Raw genomic sequence first — 16,459 nt, forward strand, 5'->3', positions numbered from 1 at the left:
AGATTACAAGTGAAAATAGCTCAATTATTAAAATTGATGATTTTACACTGTAAAAGAGACCATAAATTCATAATGGATATATATTATTATTGAAGATGGGCATGTTACACAACCCATTGTGGCTACTTCTAGCTATGAAGGTGAGTACAAGGCAACGTTTACACCTAGAGTTGAGTGTGTTTGGCTCAAACACCTTATTATGATTTGGGTATTGGGGGCGAGTCCTTAACCATTACCATCTTCACTGGACAGTCAGAGCACTATGGTAGTTTTTGCGAGGAATCCAGTTTTTCATGCTCGCACAAAGCACACTGAGGTGCACTATCATCAAGAAGAGATGCTCTGCATGGGAAATCAACTTGGCTTATGTGCCAACATAGGATAACTTGGCAGTCTTGTTCACGAAGGCTCTCCTATGAGAGAAGTTTGAAGCTTTTCGCAAAGCTTTAAACTTACTTTCCTTCATAGTAGTGACTAGTTTGGGCTCCCTATCACAGTCCAACGAGCCTAGCACATCTCTATAGTGCTAGTGCCAGTTCACCCCATGTTCACATCATCACTCCAAGGAGGATTTGTAGCCATATTTGGTAGTGATATATGTGTGAGCACACTAAGACCAATTGGGGCACTTTTTTCTTTTCCCCCATGCTAATATACATCCATCGCTTATCTTCTTTGTACATCACACATTCATTATCTATCTATCATCTCATTGTGTGCTCCCTTGAGCTTCTCCATTTTGTGTGTGTGTGTGTGTGTGTGCGCGTGCGCGCGCGCTGTCGTGACGTGTGCGGTCTAGCCGGGAACACACTGGGTGTCTGGCTGTGAGAGTTACGTTGATTTGCATTCACTTGATTTGATTCTTCAGAGAAAATAAATCCACCAATCCTCCTCCCTCCTCTCTCAGAGACGCATGTACAAGGCAAAGCACACACTCTTCTTCATACACCAAGCTTGCTGTTTAGCTTTTATCAAACACACACACAAGATGGAGAGCTTACTGTCTGTAGGCTGCAGGGTATTTCCGAAAGATGCCACTTACAAAAGCTTGTAATGCCATTGTCAGACACATGCCCGTAAAGCTCCAAACAAGCAGATTCCGTCTACCTTGGGTATCGATGAGGCATGCTGCTATGCAAGAAGCAAGAAGATTCACAATTCCAAGAGAGACACTGGCAACTAAATCTGAGGTTATTCCAGCATTTCTAAACACGGTAGAGGAGAAGTAAAAAAACAGCATTTATTCCTGCCAGCTGCTGGAAAGCAAAACAAGGCCGCTTTAATCACCACCACTTTTCTATAGCGAACAGTAAACAATTCCTTGTAGGTGGCTTGCTCCAGAGACCTGTTCGCCAGCTCTTTAGAGTCCTCTTCGAGCACCAGGCGGCTCGCTTGTCTTCCACACCTACTTGCTCCACCCAGAACCCCCCCAAAAAACCAGATAGCCACCTCTTCTGCAGCTCTTTTGCGCCTTTCTGAACGGCCACCTTTTCTGCCAGTCACCCTGTCTCGCCCTCTTTGCACACGGTAGCTATATGCAGCGGCCTCTCTGAAAACCGTCTTCTACAAGGCGGCTGCTTCCTCTGCTCGCCTCTCCCTTCGCACCATCACCCGGGCGCCTCCAGCGCTAGCAGCTACGCACTCATCCCAAGGCGGTTTCCCTACTGCAGCCTTTTTCAACCCAGTCGCCTTCCACACCTTTCTTGTCTGCAGAACCCGGGCCCTCTTCCCAAGGCGGTTCCCCCCCTGGCTTCGTCTTGCAGCTGCCCCAGAGAGCTTTTCCCGGCGACTTCACGTACCAAGCTTCAGCAGCCTTTCCCCACACACAAGGCGGCTGGCCTTTTATTCTTCCACGCCTCCTCTCTGCAAGCCCATCAGAGCCGTCCCAGTTCCCCTTTTTCTATGGTGCAGCCGCTTCAGTCCACCGGTGGGGGAGAGAGAGAATCCCTTCGCTTCAGTTTATCAGTGAGAAAGAGAGATCTTCGCTTCGCTTCAGTCCTCCAGTCAGAGAGTGATTCGCCTTCGCTTGGTCTGTCGGGAGAGAGAGCCAAAGTCGAATGCTTGGTGCTGCTAGAAGAGATTGCCCCCAGTCGGCTTCGCCTGGGTCCCCTTGTACAAGGCGGCAGCCACCTCCTTCACTGCTACCAAATCACCCTGCCAGGCAGCCCTTCCTTCTACGTCAGCCTTCTTCTCTGTCGCCAGCCACACCTACGCACCCAAGGCCTCTGGCACAAGACGGCTGCTTCACTGCTCACTTCCTTCCTGCAGAATCCCCCCCCGTCGGTCTCCAGCAGAATCCCTAGCGTCGCATCTTTCTCCAGGCGGTCACCTTCACGTGCGTGCCAACCTTCTAGATAGTGTGCGCTGGCAGCCATTCAAAGCTCCACGCAGCATGCTTTTACCACCTTCATATCATAATTTTCTTTTTGCTTAAAACCTATGGATGGCGACCATGTTCTCTTCTCACACCAATGCCCATACCTCCATACCTTTTCAAGGTGTAACTTTCTAATGCCATTTAATTCTGGACACATACACACTCCAAGACGACCAAGCAGCTAATATCATCACCAGCCGACCTTCGTTCCGGACAGGCCTGCATTCCCAGAATTTCATCATTGTCCCTGCACATACACTCCATCAAAGTCCCTAGCTTGATTGCCGCATCCATGACGCCCTCAAAAGCAAAACCCTCCACACGCCATACATCCCATATGTACACAGGCACTTAATCCCATGCATCTGGATTTGCATTTAATGGCCTCACATGCATGGTTTCACACCATAGACGCGCCATAGCACGACATCCACCCCCTCTAAACCTGCACATCCTCTGGTATGTGCCACACAGGTCCTGGAATTCAGTGTCCATGCATTATTTGCACACCAACATTGGTATATGTACAAGCATCCAACTAGGCGTCTTAAACCCTGTCAAACCTTACCCAGTTGGTATCACCCTAGTAAGCATGAAATAGTAGAAGAATATACATAGTGCCACTCACAAGGGATTATCCTTTGTTGAAACATAGCATGACATCTTAACCTACCCCCTAGCCTGCAAGATATTTATATCTCAGCAATCACATCTGAATGGTTCTGCTTTCCCACCTGGATCAAATACCAATCGCTTTTGGCATATGTGCCATATCCTTTGCTCATATGAAGCCCTATCCTCACTTAGATTCTCTGCATATACATAATTACCCTCATCATTCAAAGTGGGATGCTCTTCAAAATGATTTGCTTCAAAATTTTCCTCGGGCCATGTTTGAAGCCTTTGCACCACATATTGTATGGCCACACCAAATAACAACTGCATTAACAGCATGGAACACACACTTGATAACATCCCATCCAAATCTACCTTGCTTGGATCCAGCTCACCCACTGACAAACATTCATTCTTCTCATCCAAAGACGGAAAAGCATGGTCTTCATTGGCTTCCTCTATGCTATTATATACCTCTTCTTTAGGCCGTTGCAAAGTATGCAAAGCATCCACACAATCAATACATACAAAGTCCAACAAGGCATCATCGAGAATAGCCTCCAGCTCTGGATCAATCTCATCACAATCATTTGGCTTACATAACACCTGCATATCCTCACTTGCAACCGACAGTTGACTAGCATCAAGCATAGAAGAGCCCAAAGCTGATGGGGATCTATTATATACCATGAAATCATCCAATGCATCATCTAAGATAGCATCCAATCCAGGATCAATCGCATTGAAGCCATTATCATCTTGCAATCCCACATGTTGATTATCATGAACATTCATACCCCCATAGCTATATCCATTTGGTTGTTCATATGCAGCCTCATGAGGCTCTCTGACCACACTTTGCATATCCTGCATGTTATCTCCCAGTATTTCTTGATACCTGTCTGCAGATGGGCTTAGAATTATGGGTCCCTCACCCGAGTACCCTTGAATCTGTATGTCATTGAACCCTGTATGATCCAAAAAGACAGATTCAATTTCCCTCTCCAAATCATCATCATAAACAGGCTTCCAAGCTCGAGATTGTTGCTCACAAATGTGGTTGCAAGGTAACCCTGACACTGATGACATAGCATCACCCTGTTTATTGTTGGAACACCCTGTTAGCATTCCAGAATAACCCAAATCCAAAGAACCTTGGCAACCAGCTTCAGAAGCAACATCACTGTTGGAATCACCCATATCACTCACCCCCTCTAAATCAATCACACATACTTGTGGCCCATCTGCATATTCATGTACATCATCCTGCTTATAAGCATCATAACCAGATAAGAATGCAGTAATGATAGCATCTTCTTCTTGTCTTAGATCTTCAAACTCTGCAATCATGCTTTCAGCAAGAAGCATTGATTCCTGCTGTTCTTCACACATATGATACGACACCTGAGGAATACCCTTCAAATGAGCACTTTCGTCATGAGAATCCTCAAGTTTACACAGCTTACATGCTTCACAGCCCAAGAGGAAACTATTAGCGATGTCCTCTTCCTCGTGTATTGGGTCTTGAGCACCTGTCCTGAAGCTCTCTGAATCAAGTGTCTCCTCAAGCATAGGCATACACACATCATTTGGTATGATCATAGGACCCTGTATGTCTGCACCCTCAAACAAGGAAGACAGATTATACTTGCAGAGTTCACCCATTGCATCTTTATGAGGCTGTAGCAAAGCATCCCTTTTGGCACTGTAAAGGCCTTGTTGCTTACTAATGGCTTTTTGCAGTCCCAATTTAGCATAAACAGCCTCCACAATCTCTGTATCAGCCTTGAATAGCAATTGATTGTCCTCCATAAGACATGCATCGACAACCGCTTCTAAATTGGCTCGGATTGTTGCTGGAACACTATCACAGCTCACATTATACCTGGAACTCGCATAAATAAGTGCATCTGCAAAATCACTCCATCGTTTGGAGTGATACTCTGCTAGTTCTAGCACTTCATCTTTTAAATCAGGACTTATAAGGTATGCAAAAGATGCAATCATCATGTTTTCTGGAACCCCTTGATTCTCCATCTCTGTCTCGTAACACCTTAGATAGCTTTCTGGATCATAACCATCAAATATATTGACCCTGTCATATACCAATTGCACCGCAATTTCCACCGCTTCCTGATTTCGCTTTTCTTCTTCAATCTTCCTGAACCGCTCTTCAAGCTCTTTCATCTCTGCATATAAATGCTCCATTTTGCTAGCCATCTCTACGTACTCTCACCCCAGCGGTTTCACGTCGGGTTCACCAAAGCTGTCGTGACGTGTGCGGTCTAGCCGGGAACACACTGGGTGTCTGGCTGTGAGAGTTACGTTGATTTGCATTCACTTGATTTGATTCTTCAGAGAAAATAAATCCACCAATCCTCCTCCCTCCTCTCTCAGAGACGCATGTACAAGGCAAAGCACACACTCTTCTTCATACACCAAGCTTGCTGTTTAGCTTTTATCAAACACACACACAAGATGGAGAGCTTACTGTCTGTAGGCTGCAGGGTATTTCCGAAAGATGCCACTTACAAAAGCTTGTAATGCCATTGTCAGACACATGCCCGTAAAGCTCCAAACAAGCAGATTCCGTCTACCTTGGGTATCGATGAGGCATGCTGCTATGCAAGAAGCAAGAAGATTCACAATTCCAAGAGAGACACTGGCAACTAAATCTGAGGTTATTCCAGCATTTCTAAACACGGTAGAGGAGAAGTAAAAAAACAGCATTTATTCCTGCCAGCTGCTGGAAAGCAAAACAAGGCCGCTTTAATCACCACCACTTTTCTATAGCGAACAGTAAACAATTCCTTGTAGGTGGCTTGCTCCAGAGACTTGTTCGCCAACTCTTTAGAGTCCTCTTCGAGCACCAGGCGGCTCGCTTGTCTTCCACACCTACTTGCTCCACCCAGAACCCCCCCAAAAAACCAGATAGCCACCTCTTCTGCAGCTCTTTTGCGCCTTTCTGAACGGCCACCTTTTCTGCCAGTCACCCTGTCTCGCCCTCTTTGCACACGGTAGCTATATGCAGCGGCCTCTCTGAAAACCGTCTTCTACAAGGCGGCTGCTTCCTCCGCTCGCCTCTCCCTTCGCACCATCACCCGGGCGCCTCCAGCGCTAGCAGCTACGCACTCATCCCAAGGCGGTTTCCCTACTGCAGCCTTTTTCAACCCAGTCGCCTTCCACACCTTTCTTGTCTGCAGAACCCGGGCCCTCTTCCCAAGGCGGTTCCCCCCCTGGCTTCGTCTTGCAGCTGCCCCAGAGAGCTTTTCCCGGCGACTTCACGTACCAAGCTTCAGCAGCCTTTCCCCACACACAAGGCGGCTGGCCTTTTATTCTTCCACGCCTCCTCTCTGCAAGCCCATCAGAGCCGTCCCAGTTCCCCTTTTTCTATGGTGCAGCCGCTTCAGTCCACCGGTGGGGGAGAGAGAGAATCCCTTCGCTTCAGTTTATCAGTGAGAAAGAGAGATCTTCGCTTCGCTTCAGTCCTCCAGTCAGAGAGTGATTCGCCTTCGCTTGGTCTGCCGGGAGAGAGAGCCAAAGTCGAATGCTTGGTGCTGCTAGAAGAGATTGCCCCCAGTCGGCTTCGCCTGGGTCCCCTTGTACAAGGCGGCAGCCACCTCCTTCACTGCTACCAAATCACCTTGCCAGGCAGCCCTTCCTTCTACGTCAGCCTTCTTCTCTGTCGCCAGCCACACCTACGCACCCAAGGCCTCTGGCACAAGACGGCTGCTTCACTGCTCACTTCCTTCCTGCAGAATCCCCCCCCCCCCCGTCGGTCTCCAGCAGAATCCCTAGCGCCGCATCTTTCTCCAGGCGGTCACCTTCACGTGCGTGCCAACCTTCTAGATAGTGTGCGCTGGCAGCCATTCAAAGCTCCACGCAGCATGCTTTTACCACCTTCATATCATAATTTTCTTTTTGCTTAAAACCTATGGATGGCGACCATGTTCTCTTCTCACACCAATGCCCATACCTCCATACCTTTTCAAGGTGTAACTTTCTAATGCCATTTAATTCTGGACACATACACACTCCAAGACGACCAAGCAGCTAATATCATCACCAGCCGACCTTCGTTCCGGACAGGCCTGCGTTCCCAGAATTTCATCATTGTCCCTGCACATACACTCCATCAAAGTCCCTAGCTTGATTGCCGCATCCATGACGCCCTCAAAAGCAAAACCCTCCACACGCCATACATCCCATATGTACACAGGCACTTAATCCCATGCATCTGGATTTGCATTTAATGGCCTCACATGCATGGTTTCACACCATAGACGCGCCATAGCACGACATCCACCCCCTCTAAACCTGCACATCCTCTGGTATGTGCCACACAGGTCCTGGAATTCAGTGTCCATGCATTATTTGCACACCAACATTGGTATATGTACAAGCATCCAACTAGGCGTCTTAAACCCTGTCAAACCTTACCCAGTTGGTATCACCCTAGTAAGCATGAAATAGTAGAAGAATATACATAGTGCCACTCACAAGGGGTTATCCTTTGTTGAAACATAGCATGACATCTTAACCTACCCCCTAGCCTGCAAGATATTTATATCTCAGCAATCACATCTGAATGGTTCTGCTTTCCCACCTGGATCAAATACCAATCGCTTTTGGCATATGTGCCATATCCTTTGCTCATATGAAGCCCTATCCTCACTTAGATTCTCTGCATATACATAATTACCCTCATCATTCAAAGTGGGATGCTCTTCAAAATGATTTGCTTCAAAATTTTCCTCAGGCCATGTTTGAAGCCTTTGCACCACATATTGTATGGCCACACCAAATAACAACTGCATTAACAGCATGGAACACACACTTGATAACATCCCATCCAAATCTACCTTGCTTGGATCCAGCTCACCCACTGACAAACATTCATTCTTCTCATCCAAAGACGGAAAAGCATGGTCTTCATTGGCTTCCTCTATGCTATTATATACCTCTTCTTTAGGCCGTTGCAAAGTATGCAAAGCATCCACACCATCAATACATACAAAGTCCAACAAGGCATCATCGAGAATAGCCTCCAGCTCTGGATCAACCTCATCACAATCATTTGGCTTACATAACACCTGCATATCCTCACTTGCAACCGACAGTTGACTAGCATCAAGCATAGAAGAGCCCAAAGCTGATGGGGATCTATTATATACCATGAAATCATCCAATGCATCATCTAAGATAGCATCCAATCCAGGATCAATCGCATTGAAGCCATTATCATCTTGCAATCCCACATGTTGATTATCATGAATATTCATACCCCCATAGCTATATCCATTTGGTTGTTCATATGCAGCCTCATGAGGCTCTCTGACCACACTTTGCATATCCTGCATGTTATCTCCCAGTATTTCTTGATACCTGTCTGCAGATGGGCTTAGAATTATGGGTCCCTCACCCGAGTACCCTTGAATCTGTATGTCATTGAACCCTGTATGATCCAAAAAGACAGATTCAATTTCCCTCTCCAAATCATCATCATAAACAGGCTTCCAAGCTCGAGATTGTTGCTCACAAATGTGGTTGCAAGGTAACCCTGACACTGATGACATAGCATCACCCTGTTTATTGTTGGAACACCCTGTTAGCATTCCAGAATAACCCAAATCCAAAGAACCTTGGCAACCAGCTTCAGAAGCAACATCACTGTTGGAATCACCCATATCACTCACCCCCTCTAAATCAATCACACATACTTGTGGCCCATCTGCATATTCATGTACATCATCCTGCTTATAAGCATCATAACCAGATAAGAATGCAGTAATGATAGCATCTTCTTCTTGTCTTAGATCTTCAAACTCTACAATCATGCTTTCAGTAAGAAGCATTGATTCCTGCTGTTCTTCACACATATGATACGACACCTGAGGAATACCCTTCAAATGAGCACTTTCGTCATGAGAATCCTCAAGTTTACACAGCTTACATGCTTCACAGCCCAAGAGGAAACTATTAGCGATGTCCTCTTCCTCGTGTATTGGGTCTTGAGCACCTGTCCTGAAGCTCTCTGAATCAAGTGTCTCCTCAAGCATAGGCATACACACATCATTTGGTATGATCATAGGACCCTGTATGTCTGCACCCTCAAACAAGGAAGACAGATTATACTTGCAGAGTTCACCCATTGCATCTTTATGAGGCTGTAGCAAAGCATCCCTTTTGGCACTGTAAAGGCCTTGTTGCTTACTAATGGCTTTTTGCAGTCCCAATTTAGCATAAACAGCCTCCACAATCTCTGTATCAGCCTTGAATAGCAATTGATTGTCCTCCATAAGACATGCATCGACAACCGCTTCTAAATTGGCTCGGATTGTTGCTGGAACACTATCACAGCTCACATTATACCTGGAACTCGCATAAATAAGTGCATCTGCAAAATCACTCCATCGTTTGGAGTGATACTCTGCTAGTTCTAGCACTTCATCTTTTAAATCAGGACTTATAAGGTATGCAAAAGATGCAATCATCATGTTTTCTGGAACCCCTTGATTCTCCATCTCTGTCTCGTAACACCTTAGATAGCTTTCTGGATCATAACCATCAAATATATTGACCCTGTCATATACCAATTGCACCGCAATTTCCACCGCTTCCTGATTTCGCTTTTCTTCTTCAATCTTCCTGAACCGCTCTTCAAGCTCTTTCATCTCTGCATATAAATGCTCCATTTTGCTAGCCATCTCTACGTACTCTCACCCCAGCGGTTTCACGTCGGGTTCACCAAAGCTGTCGTGACGTGTGCGGTCTAGCCGGGAACACACTGGGTGTCTGGCTGTGAGAGTTACGTTGATTTGCATTCACTTGATTTGATTCTTCAGAGAAAATAAATCCACCAATCCTCCTCCCTCCTCTCTCAGAGACGCATGTACAAGGCAAAGCACACACTCTTCTTCATACACCAAGCTTGCTGTTTAGCTTTTATCAAACACACACACAAGATGGAGAGCTTACTGTCTGTAGGCTGCAGGGTATTTCCGAAAGATGCCACTTACAAAAGCTTGTAATGCCATTGTCAGACACATGCCCGTAAAGCTCCAAACAAGCAGATTCCGTCTACCTTGGGTATCCATGAGGCATGCTGCTATGCAAGAAGCAAGAAGATTCACAATTCCAAGAGAGACACTGGCAACTAAATCTGAGGTTATTCCAGCATTTCTAAACACGGTAGAGGAGAAGTAAAAAAACAGCATTTATTCCTGCCAGCTGCTGGAAAGCAAAACAAGGCCGCTTTAATCACCACCACTTTTCTATAGCGAACAGTAAACAATTCCTTGTAGGTGGCTTGCTCCAGAGACCTGTTCGCCAGCTCTTTAGAGTCCTCTTCGAGCACCAGGCGGCTCGCTTGTCTTCCACACCTACTTGCTCCACCCAGAACCCCCCCAAAAAACCAGATAGCCACCTCTTCTGCAGCTCTTTTGCGCCTTTCTGAACAGCCACCTTTTCTGCCAGTCACCCTGTCTCGCCCTCTTTGCACACGGTAGCTATATGCAGCGGCCTCTCTGAAAACCGTCTTCTACAAGGCGGCTGCTTCCTCCGCTCGCCTCTCCCTTCGCACCATCACCCGGGCGCCTCCAGCGCTAGCAGCTACGCACTCATCCCAAGGCGGTTTCCCTACTACAGCCTTTTTCAACCCAGTCGCCTTCCACACCTTTCTTGTCTGCAGAACCCGGGCCCTCTTCCCAAGGCGGTTCCCCCCCCTGGCTTCGTCTTGCAGCTGCCCCAGAGAGCTTTTCCCGGCGACTTCACGTACCAAGCTTCAGCAGCCTTTCCCCACACACAAGGCGGCTGGCCTTTTATTCTTCCACGCCTCCTCTCTGCAAGCCCATCAGAGCCGTCCCAGTTCCCCTTTTTCTATGGTGCAGCCGCTTCAGTCCACCGGTGGGGGAGAGAGAGAATCCCTTCGCTTCAGTTTATCAGTGAGAAAGAGAGATCTTCGCTTCGCTTCAGTCCTCCAGTCAGAGAGTGATTCGCCTTCGCTTGGTCTGCCGGGAGAGAGAGCCAAAGTCGAATGCTTGGTGCTGCTAGAAGAGATTGCCCCCAGTCGGCTTCGCCTGGGTCCCCTTGTACAAGGCGGCAGCCACCTCCTTCACTGCTACCAAATCACCCTGCCAGGCAGCCCTTCCTTCTACGTCAGCCTTCTTCTCTGTCGCCAGCCACACCTACGCACCCAAGGCCTCTGGCACAAGACGGCTGCTTCACTGCTCACTTCCTTCCTGCAGAATCCCCCCCCGTCGGTCTCCAGCAGAATCCCTAGCGCCGCATCTTTCTCCAGGCGGTCACCTTCACGTGCGTGCCAACCTTCTAGATAGTGTGCGCTGGCAGCCATTCAAAGCTCCACGCAGCATGCTTTTACCACCTTCATATCATAATTTTCTTTTTGCTTAAAACCTATGGATGGCGACCATGTTCTCTTCTCACACCAATGCCCATACCTCCATACCTTTTCAAGGTGTAACTTTCTAATGCCATTTAATTCTGGACACATACACACTCCAAGACGACCAAGCAGCTAATATCATCACCAGCCGACCTTCGTTCCGGACAGGCCTGCGTTCCCAGAATTTCATCATTGTCCCTGCACATACACTCCATCAAAGTCCCTAGCTTGATTGCCGCATCCATGACGCCCTCAAAAGCAAAACCCTCCACACGCCATACATCCCATATGTACACAGGCACTTAATCCCATGCATCTGGATTTGCATTTAATGGCCTCACATGCATGGTTTCACACCATAGACGCGCCATAGCACGACATCCACCCCCTCTAAACCTGCACATCCTCTGGTATGTGCCACACAGGTCCTGGAATTCAGTGTCCATGCATTATTTGCACACCAACATTGGTATATGTACAAGCATCCAACTAGGCGTCTTAAACCCTGTCAAACCTTACCCAGTTGGTATCACCCTAGTAAGCATGAAATAGTAGAAGAATATACATAGTGCCACTCACAAGGGGTTATCCTTTGTTGAAACATAGCATGACATCTTAACCTACCCCCTAGCCTGCAAGATATTTATATCTCAGCAATCACATCTGAATGGTTCTGCTTTCCCACCTGGATCAAATACCAATCGCTTTTGGCATATGTGCCATATCCTTTGCTCATATGAAGCCCTATCCTCACTTAGATTCTCTGCATATACATAATTACCCTCATCATTCAAAGTGGGATGCTCTTCAAAATGATTTGCTTCAAAATTTTCCTCGGGCCATGTTTGAAGCCTTTGCACCACATATTGTATGGCCACACCAAATAACAACTGCATTAACAGCATGGAACACACACTTGATAACATCCCATCCAAATCTACCTTGCTTGGATCCAGCTCACCCACTGACAAACATTCATTCTTCTCATCCAAAGACGGAAAAGCATGGTCTTCATTGGCTTCCTCTATGCTATTATATACCTCTTCTTTAGGCCGTTGCAAAGTATGCAAAGCATCCACACCATCAATACATACAAAGTCCAACAAGGCATCATCGAGAATAGCCTCCAGCTCTGGATCAATCTCATCACAATCATTTGGCTTACATAACACCTGCATATCCTCACTTGCAACCGACAGTTGACTAGCATCAAGCATAGAAGAGCCCAAAGCTGATGGGGATCTATTATATACCATGAAATCATCCAATGCATCATCTAAGATAGCATCCAATCCAGGATCAATCGCATTGAAGCCATTATCATCTTGCAATCCCACATGTTGATTATCATGAACATTCATACCCCCATAGCTATATCCATTTGGTTGTTCATATGCAGCCTCATGAGGCTCTCTGACCACACTTTGCATATCCTGCATGTTATCTCCCAGTATTTCTTGATACCTGTCTGCAGATGGGCTTAGAATTATGGGTCCCTCACCCGAGTACCCTTGAATCTGTATGTCATTGAACCCTGTATGATCCAAAAAGACAGATTCAATTTCCCTCTCCAAATCATCATCATAAACAGGCTTCCAAGCTCGAGATTGTTGCTCACAAATGTGGTTGCAAGGTAACCCTGACACTGATGACATAGCATCACCCTGTTTATTGTTGGAACACCCTGTTAGCATTCCAGAATAACCCAAATCCAAAGAACCTTGGCAACCAGCTTCAGAAGCAACATCACTGTTGGAATCACCCATATCACTCACCCCCTCTAAATCAATCACACATACTTGTGGCCCATCTGCATATTCATGTACATCATCCTGCTTATAAGCATCATAACCAGATAAGAATGCAGTAATGATAGCATCTTCTTCTTGTCTTAGATCTTCAAACTCTGCAATCATGCTTTCAGCAAGAAGCATTGATTCCTGCTGTTCTTCACACATATGATACGACACCTGAGGAATACCCTTCAAATGAGCACTTTCGTCATGAGAATCCTCAAGTTTACACAGCTTACATGCTTCACAGCCCAAGAGGAAACTATTAGCGATGTCCTCTTCCTCGTGTATTGGGTCTTGAGCACCTGTCCTGAAGCTCTCTGAATCAAGTGTCTCCTCAAGCATAGGCATACACACATCATTTGGTATGATCATAGGACCCTGTATGTCTGCACCCTCAAACAAGGAAGACAGATTATACTTGCAGAGTTCACCCATTGCATCTTTATGAGGCTGTAGCAAAGCATCCCTTTTGGCACTGTAAAGGCCTTGTTGCTTACTAATGGCTTTTTGCAGTCCCAATTTAGCATAAACAGCCTCCACAATCTCTGTATCAGCCTTGAATAGCAATTGATTGTCCTCCATAAGACATGCATCGACAACCGCTTCTAAATTGGCTCGGATTGTTGCTGGAACACTATCACAGCTCACATTATACCTGGAACTCGCATAAATAAGTGCATCTGCAAAATCACTCCATCGTTTGGAGTGATACTCTGCTAGTTCTAGCACTTCATCTTTTAAATCAGGACTTATAAGGTATGCAAAAGATGCAATCATCATGTTTTCTGGAACCCCTTGATTCTCCATCTCTGTCTCGTAACACCTTAGATAGCTTTCTGGATCATAACCATCAAATATATTGACCCTGTCATATACCAATTGCACCGCAATTTCCACCGCTTCCTGATTTCGCTTTTCTTCTTCAATCTTCCTGAATCGCTCTTCAAGCTCTTTCATCTCTGCATATAAATGCTCCATTTTGCTAGCCATCTCTACGTACTCTCACCCCAGCGGTTTCACGTCGGGTTCACCAAAGCTGTCGTGACGTGTGCGGTCTAGCCGGGAACACACTGGGTGTCTGGCTGTGAGAGTTACGTTGATTTGCATTCACTTGATTTGATTCTTCAGAGAAAATAAATCCACCAATCCTCCTCCCTCCTCTCTCAGAGACGCATGTACAAGGCAAAGCACACACTCTTCTTCATACACCAAGCTTGCTGTTTAGCTTTTATCAAACACACACACAAGATGGAGAGCTTACTGTCTGTAGGCTGCAGGGTATTTCCGAAAGATGCCACTTACAAAAGCTTGTAATGCCATTGTCAGACACATGCCCGTAAAGCTCCAAACAAGCAGATTCCGTCTACCTTGGGTATCGATGAGGCATGCTGCTATGCAAGAAGCAAGAAGATTCACAATTCCAAGAGAGACACTGGCAACTAAATCTGAGGTTATTCCAGCATTTCTAAACATGGTAGAGGAGAAGTAAAAAAACAGCATTTATTCCTGCCAGCTGCTGGAAAGCAAAACAAGGCCGCTTTAATCACCACCACTTTTCTATAGCGAACAGTAAACAATTCCTTGTAGGTGGCTTGCTCCAGAGACCTGTTCGCCAGCTCTTTATAGTCCTCTTCGAGCACCAGGCGGCTCGCTTGTCTTCCACACCTACTTGCTCCACCCAGAACCCCCCCAAAAAACCAGATAGCCACCTCTTCTGCAGCTCTTTTGCGCCTTTCTGAACGGCCACCTTTTCTGCCAGTCACCCTGTCTCGCCCTCTTTGCACACGGTAGCTATATGCAGCGGCCTCTCTGAAAACCGTCTTCTACAAGGCGGCTGCTTCCTCCGCTCGCCTCTCCCTTCGCACCATCACCCGGGCGCCTCCAGCGCTAGCAGCTACGCACTCATCCCAAGGCGGTTTCCCTACTGCAGCCTTTTTCAACCCAGTCGCCTTCCACACCTTTCTTGTCTGCAGAACCCGGGCCCTCTTCCCAAGGCGGTTCCCCCCCTGGCTTCGTCTTGCAGCTGCCCCAGAGAGCTTTTCCCGGCGACTTCACGTACCAAGCTTCAGCAGCCTTTCCCCACACACAAGGCGGCTGGCCTTTTATTTTTCCACGCCTCCTCTCTGCAAGCCCATCAGAGCCGTCCCAGTTCCCCTTTTTCTATGGTGCAGCCGCTTCAGTCCACCGGTGGGGGAGAGAGAGAATCCCTTCGCTTCAGTTTATCAGTGAGAAAGAGAGATCTTCGCTTCGCTTCAGTCCTCCAGTCAGAGAGTGATTCGCCTTCGCTTGGTCTGCCGGGAGAGAGAGCCAAAGTCGAATGCTTGGTGCTGCTAGAAGAGATTGCCCCCAGTCGGCTTCGCCTGGGTCCCCTTGTACAAGGCGGCAGCCACCTCCTTCACTGCTACCAAATCACCCTGCCAGGCAGCCCTTCCTTCTACGTCAGCCTTCTTCTCTGTCGCCAGCCACACCTACGCACCCAAGGCCTCTGGCACAAGACGGCTGCTTCACTGCTCACTTCCTTCCTGCAGAATCCCCCCCCGTCGGTCTCCAGCAGAATCCCTAGCGCCGCATCTTTCTCCAGGCGGTCACCTTCACGTGCGTGCCAACCTTCTAGATAGTGTGCGCTGGCAGCCATTCAAAGCTCCACGCAGCATGCTTTTACCACCTTCATATCATAATTTTCTTTTTGCTTAAAACCTATGGATGGCGACCATGTTCTCTTCTCACACCAATGCCCATACCTCCATACCTTTTCAAGGTGTAACTTTCTAATGCCATTTAATTCTGGACACATACACACTCCAAGACGACCAAGCAGCTAATATCATCACCAGCCGACCTTCGTTCCGGACAGGCCTGCGTTCCCAGAATTTCATCATTGTCCCTGCACATACACTCCATCAAAGTCCCTAGCTTGATTGCCGCATCCATGACGCCCTCAAAAGCAAAACCCTCCACACGCCATACATCCCATATGTACACAGGCACTTAATCCCATGCATCTGGATTTGCATTTAATGGCCTCACATGCATGGTTTCACACCATAGACGCGCCATAGCACGACATCCACCCCCTCTAAACCTGCACATCCTCTGGTATGTGCCACACAGGTCCTGGAATTCAGTGTCCATGCATTATTTGCACACCAACATTGGTATATGTACAAGCATCCAACTAGGCGTCTTAAACCCTGTCAAACCTTACCCAGTTGGTATCACCCTAGTAAGCATGAAATAGTAGAAGAATATACATAGTGCCACTCACAA

Source organism: Cibotium barometz, chromosome 38, assembly GCF_041138505.1.
Source record: "Cibotium barometz isolate CiBa-2024 chromosome 38, ASM4113850v1, whole genome shotgun sequence".
NCBI lineage: Eukaryota > Viridiplantae > Streptophyta > Polypodiopsida > Cyatheales > Cibotiaceae > Cibotium > Cibotium barometz.